Source organism: Silene latifolia, chromosome X (genome assembly GCF_048544455.1).
Source record: "Silene latifolia isolate original U9 population chromosome X, ASM4854445v1, whole genome shotgun sequence".
In the NCBI taxonomy this organism is placed as follows: Eukaryota; Viridiplantae; Streptophyta; class Magnoliopsida; order Caryophyllales; family Caryophyllaceae; genus Silene; species Silene latifolia.
Window position 1 is genome coordinate 216,538,945 of NC_133537.1, and position 14,439 is coordinate 216,553,383.

Below are 14,439 nucleotides of genomic sequence, written 5' to 3' on the forward strand. Positions count from 1 at the left end.
ACCTGTAAAAGATTTACAAATGTTATCACACTAATTTGTGGAGGACAAAAGCTCCAACAAACTCCCACTTGTCCTCACAAGTGTATGTGCGATAACCGATTCTCATATCCTAAAATTTACATGATAGTTAGTGCATCATATTTTGTTTTACGTTTTACCGTTCTTATTGCTTTTCATTCACATGATAGTTAGTGCATCATATTCCGCCTAAACCAAACCACCTACTAAAATGCATGAAAATTGACTCATATAGATTGTATGTTAGTTGTCATAGACATACAGATGTCATACAGTTTAAGCCATCACCTTAGTTTATTCATTCACGCATGCTAGATATTAGTTCACTTAAAATGAATTAAAATAAAGTTGATGGGATCTTCCTCTAAAACGGAAATTGAGACTAGTTTTTATAAGGGCAAACAACTATGAATCCCTTCTTCGTCGGTAGGCATAATATGACCCCTTCTACGTTGGGTAAGTAGTTTGTGTTGACTTAGTTTATCTCAACATTATAGTCCGAAGAGTTTCTCGTGATTATGATGGACTAAAGATAGAATTTACAGAAATTTATCGACCAAGAATTCTAACAGTAGAATTAGCCAAAAGGTTGGCTTACCAATTTACAGATAATTGAGTCTTGGGATCATTTATATAATTCTTGAGGGAGGTCAATTGTATAAATGCTTGAGTCTTCGCTTATAACAGTTTTGCATTAAGACTTAAAATCATAACGATGCACATGCTTATTATTTTTATTCTTCTTTTCGCAGTGTAGAATACGATTATTTTGATAATACTGTTACAACAAATGGCTGGAAATAACGAAATCCCAATGCCGAGTGCCACACTTGGAGGCGAGTCCTGGCTTAAAGTTTTTATGGACAACATGAATCAGTTCACACGACTGAAAAATGATGGGTCCAACTTTGCGGATCGGGGCAGCGACACTACGGAATGCTGCCATTGCTGACGGTAAGCTCAAGTATTTAACTGAGCCAATACCGGTAAACCCAGGCCCCAATGCAGGAGTTAACGAGTCACTTGCTTATAGTGACTTCGTCATGGAAGCGGGTGCGATAAAGAACGTACTCATCTTTGCAATGGAAACCAATTTGCAGAGACGCTTCATAGCCCAAGGTGCAAACAAGATTTTCACCACGCTCACTAACGAGTTCTCAAAAGCACCGAGAATCGTTACTTATGAGCATACCTGTCGCTTCTTTGATGCGAAACTCCAAAAGGGCCAACCAGTTAGCCCACACATTCTTAACATGATTGAGAATGTCGAGAAATTGGAGGCACTTGATTGTAAAATCAGTGAGAGCATAGTCATTGACCGTATGCTTCATTCACTTCATGATGGTTTTGCCCTTTTTAGGGCGAACTACTACATGAATGACTTGAAGAAAAGTCCTCATGAGCTACACTCACTTCTCGTACAGACCGAGAAGGATATGAAATTGAGTGGGATCATGAAGCAGGATGTTCTCATGATTTCCAACAAGAATAAAGGTATAGGCAAAGCTCCAGGCGACCTAACTGTAGGTAAGCCAAATTTTAAGAAGCCAGGAAACAGTAAGAGTGGGCCTGGTGAGACTAGTGGCTCACAAGGCAAGGCAAAGAGCAAGGGCGGTGACATTGAGTGCCACCATTGTCATAAGACTGGACATTGGAGGAGGAACTGTCCCATGTACCGTGAGGACATAAAAGCAGGCCGCGTCGTTCCTGTTGGTATGTCATCTTATATTCATATGATTGAGATTAACCATGCAAGTTTCGGAACTTGGGTACTTGATACTGGTTGTGGTTCTCATCTGTGTAATCATTTGCAGGGCCTAAAAAACATCACACCTCTCGGAAAGGGTGATGTAGACATGCGAGTCGGGAATGAGGCTAGAGTTGCTGCAGTCTCGAAGGGAACATACGTAATCCAACTCCCTAGTGGTTTTGAGTTATTTTTATATAACTGTTACTATGTACCCAGTTTGTCTAAGAACATTATTTCTGTTTCCGTACTCGATAAAGATGGTTTTGCATTTTTAATAAAGGATAATAGCTGTATTTTCTCTGTTAATGAAATGATTTATGGCGAAGTAGTTTCCATGAATGGAATTTACATCTTAGATCAAACCACGGAAATATTACACGTGAATAATAAGAAATTAAAGGTTGGTGACAAAGATCAAACCTATCTATGGCATTGTCGAATGGGACACATAAATGAGAAACGTGTAAAGAAACTCGTCGATAATGGGACTATTCCCGCATTCGATTTTTCTACATATGGCACGTGTGAATCATGTCTCATTGGCAAAATGACTCGAATTTCCTTCAAAGGTGTTAGAATGCGCACTAGTGACCTATTAGGACTCATACATACTGATGTTTGTGGACCTATGTCAATTACCGCTAGAGATGGCTATAGATATTTTATCACTTTTACGGACGATTTGAGTAGATACGGATATGTCTACTTAATGAAGCATAAAAGTGAGTCCTTTGAGAAATTCAAGGAATACCAGAACAAGGTTGAGAACCAATTGGGTAGAAAGGTTAAAGCACTCCGTTTAGATCGGGGTGGCGAATATCTTTCAAATGAGTTTGATCAACACCTTAAAGACTGTGGAATCGTTTTACAGTTAACTCCACCTGGAACACCTCAATTAAATGGTGTGTCCGAACGGAGAAATCGAACTTTACTTGATATGGTTCGATCCATGATGAGTCACACGGTAGTACCAAATTCATTATGGGGTTTTGCTCTTTTGTCAGCTGCTCTTATACTTAACCGAAGTCCGACTAAAGCTGTCGACAAGACTCCATATGAAATGTGGAAGGGAACGGTCCCTAACTTGTCCTTTATTCGGGTTTGGGGCTGCAAGGCTTATGTCAAGTGGAGACACGAGGATAAGCTCGGCCCGCGATCGGTCAAGACATACTTTATTGGTTATCCAAAAGGAACGTTTGGTCATTACTTCTATTCGCCTACCGAACATCGAGTTTTTGTTGCGGCTAGTGCGACGTTCTTAGAGAATGAATTGCTCGAGAACAAGACAAGTAATAGAACCTTCGAGCTGTCAGAGATTCAAGAACCAACAACCGAGGAACAGATGGAGGAAGTTGTTCCTCCAACTGATGATACGGTTAATATTCCTGAGGAACCTAGGAGGTCGGGTAGAGTCTCTAATCCTCCGGACAGATACATAGGTATGGTCGAGGAGAGTGACGTTTTGCTCCTAGAGAGTAATGAACCCGCTACCTATAAAGGTGCCATGACCTGTTCCGACTCAAAACTATGGCTCGAAGCCATGCAATCCGAGATGGACTCCATGTATGAGAATGACGTATGGGATCTTGTTGATTTACCTAATAAGGTAAAACCTCTACAGTGCAAATGGCTTTACAAAATAAAGCGTTCTGTAGACGGGCAACCAGATACCTATAAGGCACGACTAGTGGCAAAAGGTTTAACTCAAGTGCACGGATTGCATTATGATGAGATTTTTGCACCTGTAGTTATGTTGTGTTACATTCGGATTATCTTAGCGATTGCCGCTTTTCATGACTATGAAATTTGGCAAATGGATGTGAAAACCGCCTTCTTAAACGGTTATTTGGAGGAGGAGTTCTACATGGTGCAACCCGAAGGTTTCATAGATCCTGAGAATCCTAAGAAAGTGTGCAAGCTTAAGCGTTCCATTTATGGACTTAAGCAAGCTTCTCGGAGTTGGAATCATCGTTTCGACCAGGTGATAAAAGAGTATGGTTTCACTCGATCGGCCGAGGAACCATGCTTATATATCAAGTCGAGTGGGAGCAAGATTGTTTTCTTGATATTGTATGTCGATGACATACTCTTGATTGGGAATGACATTCCTCTCCTATCTTCGGTTAAAGGATGGTCGAAAAACCATTTCCAGATAAAAGATCTGGGTGAGGCACAACGCATATTAGGAATCCGTATCTACCGAGATAGATCACGACGGACGTTATCACTGAGTCAGGAGTCTTATTTGGATAAGATTCTTGAAAGGTTCAGCATGACCAACTCCAAGAAGAGGAACCTTCCAATGACGTCTGGGATGCAGTTGAGCAAGTCTCAGTCACCCACGACGCCTGAAGGGATTGAGCGCATGAGTCGTGTTCCTTATGCATCTGCAATAGGATCAATCATGTATGCCATGATATGCACACGTCCAGACGTGGCATATGCATTGAGTATGACGAGTCGGTACCAAAAGAATCCAGGTGAAACACACTGGATAGCTGTTAAAAACATCCTTAACTACCTACGGAGGACTAAGGATAGGGTATTGACTTATGGAGGCGATACTAAGCTATGCGCAATAGGTTACGCAGATGCTAGCTTCCAAACGGATCGGGATGATTCAAAATCTCAGTCCGGGTTCGTCTTCACTCTTAATGGTGCTGCGGTCAGCTGGAAGAGTTCCAAACAGGATGTTGTAGCAGATTCTACCACTGAATCCGAGTACTATGCCGCTTCGGAAGCAGCAAAGGAAGCTATATGGATGCGTCAATTCTTATAAGGACTTACGGTAGTTCCTAGTTCGAATGACCCGATCACCATCTATTGTGACAATAGAGGTGCCATCTTCCAGGCTAAGGAGCCTAAGTCTAGCAACAAATCTAGACATGTACATCGGAAAGCTCATCTGATCCGTGATTACGTGGACCAAGAAGAGATATTGATTGACAAGATAGCTTCGGATGACAACATTGCGGATCCTCTCAATAAACCGTTGAATTATGATAAGCATGAAGGGCAGTTATTTCCATGGGAATTAAACGTGTTCCTGAGTGTAGTAGTTGATTATGGATTTGATACATTATCTTTTTCATATACTATTTATAACTTCATCGTTTTTATAATATTTTGTTTTTCATGTGGATTGTACTGACAACATTGAACGCCACAAAGTGAACTGAATTACATTATATTTGTTTTGGTCCGTAATCGCCTACATGAGCTGATAACTCTAGCTATTATATTGTGCAGTCGATTAATGGTGGGTTCAACGAGCCATAAGTCAAACGGTTGACTGATCGATCACAGATGCGAGATTATAATGATACCTCGTAGGACAAATTTTTGTGACAACGTAATGGAGTCCTAAATGTTTAAAAACATTCGGTGCCAGGTCGTGGATTGGACGTCCATTGTGTTCCTAGAGTCGATTCTTTTGACTATCGACTTTCTCTTGAGATTAAGACAGTTTTTGGGAACTTTGGTTTCTTTCTCATGGTCTGCCGTAACTGGAGACTAAGTAGATTTTTTCTGGGTCATTTCATACTGTGCTTACATCTGCAGGATTCGAGTTGAAGAAAATATCCAACCTTTATCAGGTTTAGTTATTTCTCAGGGCCACTCGAGGAGTTGTAACTGAAATGCATGGCCATGCTCGAATGATGATTCGTTTATCAGTTAAGTTACTCTCTAGTCGGGGAAACCACTCTTGATATTGATCACTTGTAAAATACGACCTTTGTGAATACGGATTTTGCAAATTGTTTTACATTGAGTGGGAGAAATTTTAGGATATGAGAATCGGTTATCGCACATACACTTGTGAGGACAAGTGCGAGTTTGTTGGAGCTTGTGTCCTCCACAAATTAGTGTGATAACATTTGTAAATCTCTTACAGGTTCACAAGGGTATACTTTGTATTTTATCAGTTGATTAACGATTACCTAATAACGGTTGGCTTGCTAGAAAGTTTATTGTTATTATCATACTGATGGCGGTGATCAACTGGTCCCTAAAAGTCACACCTAAAGGATGTGTTTGAGAGATGTGATTATGGAAATGTAATCACATTGATGCCTTATATGACTAAAAGGTTAGTCCATGTATTTGACTAAACAGTTAGTCAATGTTTTGATGAGACGATTATTTAATCTAATTAAATAATATTAGCTGAGACGAATTAACTGTCAATTCGTAAATTGAATATAATAAGTTATATTTAATTGTTGTATATAATGTTAGCATAAACGAATTAAGATGTTAATTCGTAATTAAACATAAACGGTTATATTTAATAAGCAAATTATAAATATGCGATATTTATAGTTAATGTATATATTATACGATATTGTCATTATAAATTATTACGAGACCGGCATTAGTATATCGATTTGCAAGCTGTTGTGTGTAGACTTATTAATACGGAATAAAATAAATGACAATTTATAATAATACACATTATTATACATTTTAGATGACAACTTAAAATAAGGAGATTTTTCTCCTTATTTGTTGTTGGTACCACTCGGTCAAACCGAGTAAAAGGGAAAGAAATATCCCTTTTTTCTTCTCTTATTTTTCGGTTATTATAAGGGGAGAGGGGATTCATTTCAAAACCTAATTCTCTTTTGACCTAGCATTTTCTCTCATAAAAAAAAAACACAAAACCCTAAAAATTAATTAGTGAATTTTGGGGATCTATTCTAGCAAGAACAAAGGCATATCTCATATCATCTTGGGTGCAACGATTAGGCGAATGTCATTGCGATATTGTTCTTAGGCCGATTTTGCTAGGACCAAAGGTTGAATCTTAATCCTTTACTATTTTGTTTATGCAGTTTCTTTTATGACTAGTTTTCATATATATAATTTCGTTATAATCCTTATAATGTTAATAGAAGTATACCGATATTTCCTACACTTACCAGATCTGGTTCCTCGTTTGTTGTTTTTTTTTTCTTTTTTTCTTCCGTCTGGTCATTGTGTGTGTTTGTTTTATTTATTTTTTTCTTTTTTTTATTTTCTCCTTCTTCCTAGATTTGGGGTGTTTTTACTCTCTTTTTTTATTATTTTTCAGATGGTTTTTTTTTTCAAATTTTCGTTTTTTGTTTTGTGTATTTTTTAATTTCGGTTTTTTGTTGTGTCGGTTTCATATTTTGATTCGGTTTTTTGATATTTCTTTTTTTTAAGTTTCATTTTTTTTAGGGTATTTTATTTTTTCAGATCTACGATCATCTTGTTATAGTTTTTTTTAGATTTTGTATTCAAATCTCGTCTTGTAAAAAATTGTTTTGTTACACTTTTGTGGTCAAATCGTATGGTAAAAAAAAACTTCATGCGTGTCACTTTACTGCCTCCCTCCTTCACGCACCATTTCCCTCCACCAACGCAACCATCCTACCATTTTCGTCTCCACCTTCATTCGCGTTTTTCAGATCTGATTTTTTTTTCCGGATATTATTGGGTCTGTTGGTGTTTCGTTTTTTTTTGTCTTTTTTTGTTAAAATTTCGTGTTTGTTTTTTTGTTTTTCATTTAAAATTTCGTGTTTGTGTTTTTGTTTTTTATTTAAAATTTTAGATCTAGTATTATTTTAGGTATGTTGGTTTTATTTCGGTTTTTTATTATTTTAGGTCTAGTATTGTTGGTTTTTTTTTTGGGTTTTTTTTTATTTTTAATGTTGGTTTTATTATTTTAGGTCTAGTATTGTTGGATCTTGTTTTTTCTAAAAAATTGTACAACCTTCAAATATTAAAGTTTTAGATCTTTAATGTTGTGGGTGTTATATTTTTTTTTCGGATTTGGTATTTAAAATATCGTCTTATTATTATATTCTCTAGTTTTATATTTTACAAATCTCGCCTTGTTAATATCCGTCTTGTTTATATTTGCCAATTTTCGTATTTAAAATTTTGTCTTGGTATTGTGTGAGTTAGGATCTATTAAAATTACACTTTTTCCTGTTAAAATTACACTTTTTCTGTTCAAATTACACATTTTTTCTGTTAAAATTACACTTTTTTCTTTTAAAATTACACTTTTTTCTGTTAAAATTACACTTTAGTTAACTAAAATTACACTTTTGTTGCATAAAATTACACTTTTGTCTGTTACAATTGCACTTTTGTTAGCTAAAATTACACTTTTGTTGCTTAAAATTACACTTTTGTCTGTTACGATTACACTTTTGTTAGCTAAAATTAGACTTATCTCTACTAAGTTTACCCTCTCAATTACTAAAGTTTAACTCTCAATGGACTAAAAATTACATTCTCAATAGACTAAAGTTCCACAATTTGGACAATTTGGACTACCTAATGGATTTATTAGTAATTTACACAATTTGGACTAAAGTTATACAAATTTGGATTAAAATTACACAATTTGGACTAAAATTAAACAATTTTGGACTAAAAATACAAATTTTGGACTAAAAATACACTACTACGACAAAATTTGGACTAAAAATACACTATTTACGACTAAATTTAGACTTAAAAATACAATTTTGGACTGAAAATACACTATTTACGACAAAATTTGGACTAAATATATACTATTTACGACTAAATTCGGAGTAAAAATACATAGTTTGGACTAAATTGACACAATTCATTTATTTTGAGTCATTGAGATTGAGCAATTTCAATCATTGTCCACTAAAGTGTAACTTTAGTAAATTGATAGTGTGTATCTTTTATCATTTTATGAGTGTAATTTTAGTCAAAAAAAGTGTAATTCTAGTCCACAAATATGTAACTTTAGTACATTGATAGTGTGCATCTTTTATCATTTTATGAGTGTAATTTTAGTCCACAAAAGAGTAATTTTACTCCACCAAAGTGTAATTTTAGTCAACAAAAGTGTAATTTTAGTCCACAAATGTGTAACTTTAATACATTGATAGTCTGCATTTTTTTTATCATTTTATGACTTATGAGTGTAATTTTAGTCCACAAAAGAGTAATTTTAATCCAGAAAAGTGTAATTTTAGTCCACGGAAGTGTAATTTTAGTTCATAAAAGTATAATGTTAGACCACAAACGTGTAATTTTAGTCCATAAAAGTGTAATTTTAGTCCACGGAAGTGTAATTTTAGTCCATAAAAGTGTAATTTTAGTCCACAAATACGTAACTTTAATCCTCAAATATGTAATTTCAGTCCATAAAAGTGTAATTTTAGTACACAAAAGTGTAATTTCAGTCCATAAAAGTGTAACTTTAGTTTATTGAGGTTGTAATTTTAGCCCATGACGATGTAACTATAATCATTTTAAGTCATTTTTATATGAAAATTTGAAAAATAACAAATATCAAAAAAAGATCAAAAACATCAAAATTGAAAAAAAAAAACCGCAAATGAAAAACAAAACGGGTCAATGAAAATAATATTTGATCTATTTTAGTAGATCTAAGATCAAAATAAAAGAAACTCACAAATTTGAAACAAGATTGTATAGCAAGATGATATTTGCGGAAAAAAACAACAAAAAAAACATCTAAACATTAATTTTTTTTTTTTAAAAAAAAAAACAAAAAAAAAGAAAGAAAAGAAACGCCGTGGTGGCGGCGGTGGCATTTAGCGGTGGTGGGGATGGCGACGGTGGTGGTGGGGGGTGGGTTGTGGTAGGTGAGTGGTGAATGAGAAATAGATGAGTAAATGATTTATTTGTATTTTTTGGTTTTTTGGGTTTTTTTTCTTGGATTTTTTTATTTTATTTTTTTTGGGTTTTGTATTTTTTGGGGTTTTGAGAGAGAAGAATAGTGAAATGTGTGAGATGAGAGAGAAGTGGGTGAGTGGAAAATATATGTAGTGCATTAGTGTTTAATTATGTTGTTAGTGATTAATTAAAATGGGTAGGAGAGAGAGTGATAAATTAGTGTTAATGGTGTTTTTTGGTTTCAATCTCCACCATCCATATCTATAAATATAATTAAAAGTCTCCTCTAAAATGGTTAATAAACGCCACGCGGACAAATCCACGTAGGACTGAAAAAAGCCACCTGGATTTTGATTGCCCCACGTGTTGTACGCGTCAACTAAATTTGTATTGTTTAATACTTCGTACTATTAAGAAGCTGATGCATTACTACATTTATGTCCCAAATCTCTGTACGGCTTTTCGTCTCCTTGCTAAATGGCTGGCTCTTTGGCTCCCTCTTAAACTTTTCATTTTCCTCCGTAAAATTTAATGTGCTCTTCATATAACGGCTGTGGAAATATCAATTGATCGCTTCCCATGGTTTTCAACATCAGTATAATTTAAACTAACAATCTTGATAACAAATGTAATGTATAGAGTGCCAGCAAGCGACACATTAAGAGCAATGAAACATGTGTGATTGTTTAAAGTCATCCAAATCAATCTTAAACACTAAACGAGCATGGGGACTTCTTAACTTTTTCATTTGTTGACACTTCTACGATGATGGTTGCAATTTCCAAAACTGATTTGAATGTTGATGGTATATTTTTTGTTTTGTACTGTATCTTTTAAATATAGATTCCAATTGTTATCTTTTATTATAAGGTTGTTGTCAGTAGGATGATTTACAGGTTTATATGGTCATGGGATCATCTTTAATTGTCTCGAAGAAATCATTTTCCCTCCTTTGTTCATAAGCAGGTTAATTTTCTACCCTCCCAAAATTTGTTTATTACTGGTGCTTTATATAAGAGGAATTTATTAATTATTCAAGTGAACTAATGTATTTACTAATTTTTTTTTATTTTCCCGAAAAGGTGTAAATCTGAGGTTGAGTTATGTGGAATTACTACAAAGTAAGAAGAACAAGAAAAGAATAATTAGTTATATTCTTCGACGATGGAAATGCGCTAGCGATATGCTCCGTTTATATCCACTGCCATGTATGAGTTCACGACCTCATGATTTCATTGGTTCATGAACTGGTTTGGTTTTAAATTTCCTCAATTTTACAACTTTTATAACTTTTTTTTACAACACATTAATCCCAACTTTATATGCGGGTTTTGAAATTTGATCGATTCAGCTTTTGCAAGAGACATGGTAAAGAGAGCGATTAATACGAACAAACGGTCCTTTGACTCAGGTTCATCATTTCATCTAATGATCTAACCCATGTCCTCATGGTATATACGTGATAGTTTTTTTTTTTTTTTTTTTTTTTTTTTTTTTTTTTTGCAAGAAAAGTTCTCATTTTATTCATCCAGAAGGAAAGCAAAATGAGACGAGTCTTACAAAAGCAGGAAAATAAAGATAACCCAAAAAGAGGATAACTAAGAGATCAGGGATTCTGATTAAGGTGCGTTTAGACATCCAACACAAACTCTCCTTAAGATCCATACTTAAACGTCGTAAATTTTATGCTCCTATTAAATCATTAAACTTTATGCTCCTATTAAATCGTCTTTGCTTCCTTACTTTATGCTCCTATTAAATCGTTACACATTTTTGGATTGAGTTGTCCTTCAAAACAAGGAGATGTTACATTATTAATTTTTGTTACCACTATATCTGCAAACTTCTCTTCCATTACAAATTGAAACCAATAATTTTCTATCTACTAGAAGCGCCTAAGTTTTATGTCTATACTGATCAAAATGTTAGCCTCAGTTGAAGAAATTACAAGTAGGAAATTAGGCTCATTATTACTCAATTAGAAGCACATATAGTTAATTAATCATTTTTCCCATTTATCTTTGTTAAAGTAGTAGAGTTCATTTTTTGATTATTTTGTTAATTTGTAAACAATTGAATAATACATTAACAATTCAAAACTAATCTATATCTTAAATGAAAATTTGTGAACCTATAATTGGATTATGACACATCAATCCAATTTGTTTTTTTCCTTCAAAGGAACGCAGAAAATTCTTTGTTTAATAAATAGAGTGAAAGGGAGTTGGAGGGAGCAAAAATCTCCCTCCAACTACTTATCGCTCATTTCGTTTCTTTCTTCCTCTTTTGTTTGTTAACAACTTACCCACCTTTTGTGCGAAGTCATGTTGTGGAGATGACATGAGGCGGTTTGGAGACGGAAAATTTAAGTAATACTCCCTCCATTTTAACATATTTTTTAAATTTATTTTTTGTGCGTTTCTTAAGAAAAGCATATAAAATAGAGTCGTAGCATGGTCTTATGTGAGGTAGGTATTCTTATATTTATAAAGCACTAAAATAGGGTAGAGTAGTAATTGACTAATTTCAACAAAAAAAGTTGTTTGAAAAGATAAATGTAAAGAATAAGTTGCAACAATCGGAGAAAAGAAAACGTAAAAAACCTATTGACTCGGGGGTGAATATTAACATTTTTGTGTCAGGTGAATATTGACATTTTTGTGTCAGGTTGTGTTTTGGTCTAATGTTTCGAAATAATAGGCCTCTTCTCCGCTTCCAACGATTTTGGCATAGTTGTGTCGTAGACTTTTTAACAACACGATGTCATTGGGCTCTAGACATAGTAGATAATTTAGCCTTTATAGAGCATTAAACGTATAATATTTTCCTTCTTTATTTGTTTCTTAAATTTTTGGATTTGAAGAGGGAGTAGCGTATACTCTCTCTGCCATTGCGAATTGACTATACGCAATAGAAAAAGACAACATCATAGTATTTCAGCATTGCAACAAATGAAAAAGATTAGACAATCCTTTTAGAAACCCGTGAAATTCACGGGTCACAAAACTAGTTGGATGATCCAAAGGCTATGGTGAAGACTTAAGGACTCAAAACATATAAGGGACTTATAAGAACTTTACTCTACATATATATATATATATATATATATATATATATATATATATATATATATATATATATATAAAATTGGGATCCGGTGAGAACTCCTAAATATTTGAGGATTGAGGATTGCAATACAATATCACGGGTTCTTAAATACAATATCACGAAAAATAATTTTTTTTTTTCAGCTTTTTTTTCGTGTGATATTGTTTCAATAACCCGTGATGATATTGTATTGAACAACCTGTGATATTGTAATGAAATCCTCAATCCTCAAAAAGATAGTGTATCCTCACATGATATATATATATATATATATATATATATATATATATATATATATATATATATATATATATATATATATATATATATATATATATATATATATATATATATATATATTAATAGGATCTCGTGCGAACCTATAGTTCGGTGCGAACTTACGAACTCAATAATTTAGCCTTCGATTAAATTTTATCGGCCCCCATTTAACAACATTTTATTACTCCTTCTCCTTCTCCTTATCGCACACTGTCACGCACTACTCCTCCCTCCTCTCACCCATTTTCACTCTCCCCCAAGCAATTGACGCCGCAAGCGGGTATCGGAGCCCGACAACTACCGTCATCCGACGCCGGGCTCTTCTACCTGCGTTTTGTCGGAGTTCGAATGTCTCTCACCCTTCCCCTTTATTACTCCTTTGAAGCTTCCATACTCCAACACCTAGATTATTTAGCCGGAGATAGGTCGCGCATTTCGCCGTCAGTCTAGCCTCACCGACGCAACAATTATCTGGTTTATTTTCCAGATCTCATTTATTTGGCAGATTTAATTCACATTTTCGACTCGTCTCCTTCCTTGTCTCAATTTCCACGCCTGGTGGACGATGTCGGTCTCCATACCGGATGTTGGCACACGAATGACCAGCAAAACTCCCCCGAATCTCTGGCGACAATCTTTAAATCAAAGCATCATTTTATTTGTAGATCCGGCGAAGATTTTAAATTCCCTGAGAAATGCGTTGTTTTGGTGGTCGGTGTGGTGGTTATCTTGGACGTTAATGTGGTTGGGATTTATATTGGTGATTTGGTGGTGATTCATTGCTTGGATAGTGGATTTGGATAGGTGATCGCGGCGCCGAAGCGGATGTTGATGTTGATCACCGCGTGATTCCAGCCGCATTTCCTCGTCATATACCCAGATATGGGTTATAGGTGGGGTGAGTGATGGTGATGTCGCTGGTGTGGGTGTCTGATAGCGGGGTTGGTGATGTCGCTAGTGGGTGTGGTGTTTGTCGATGGTTGTGGTGATAGTATAGCGGTGGTAGGCTGGCGGTGGTGGGCTGGCAGCAGCGGTGGTGTTGGCGGCATTGGAGTTTCTTTGTAGTGGTAGTTGCTGTTGTGGAGGTGGCGGTGGATTGGAGTTGTCCAGGGAGGCTAGTGGTGTGGCGGTGGTAGGGCAGTGGTGGCGGCGGTGGCGGTGGATACGCAAAATACCACCTAGATGCACATAATATCGGCCCGGATACACATGGTATTACTGCGGGATACATGTGTATCTAGTAGTTATATCATGTGTATCCGGAAGTATCTGACTTTTAATGACATTTGTATCTGGGTTTGAAAAGATGTGTATCTAGCTTTAATGTCATGTGTATCCGCCAAAAATATAAAATGTATCCGCAAAAAATATAAAACGTATCCGAGAGTTAGTGTTAAAACTTGTAGCAATTTTCACAAAGTGTATCCGCTAATAATATAAAATGTATCCGCAAATAGTATAAAATGTATCTCGGAGTAGTCTTAAAACTCCCAAAAAAATTAGTGTTAAAAAAAGTGTAAAAGTGCATTTAGAATTTTAGGGTGGAAAAAGTGTATCTACATATGTTATAAAATGTATCTGAATAAGAGGTGTATCTAGTAAAGAAATAAAGTGTATCTAAAAAAAAT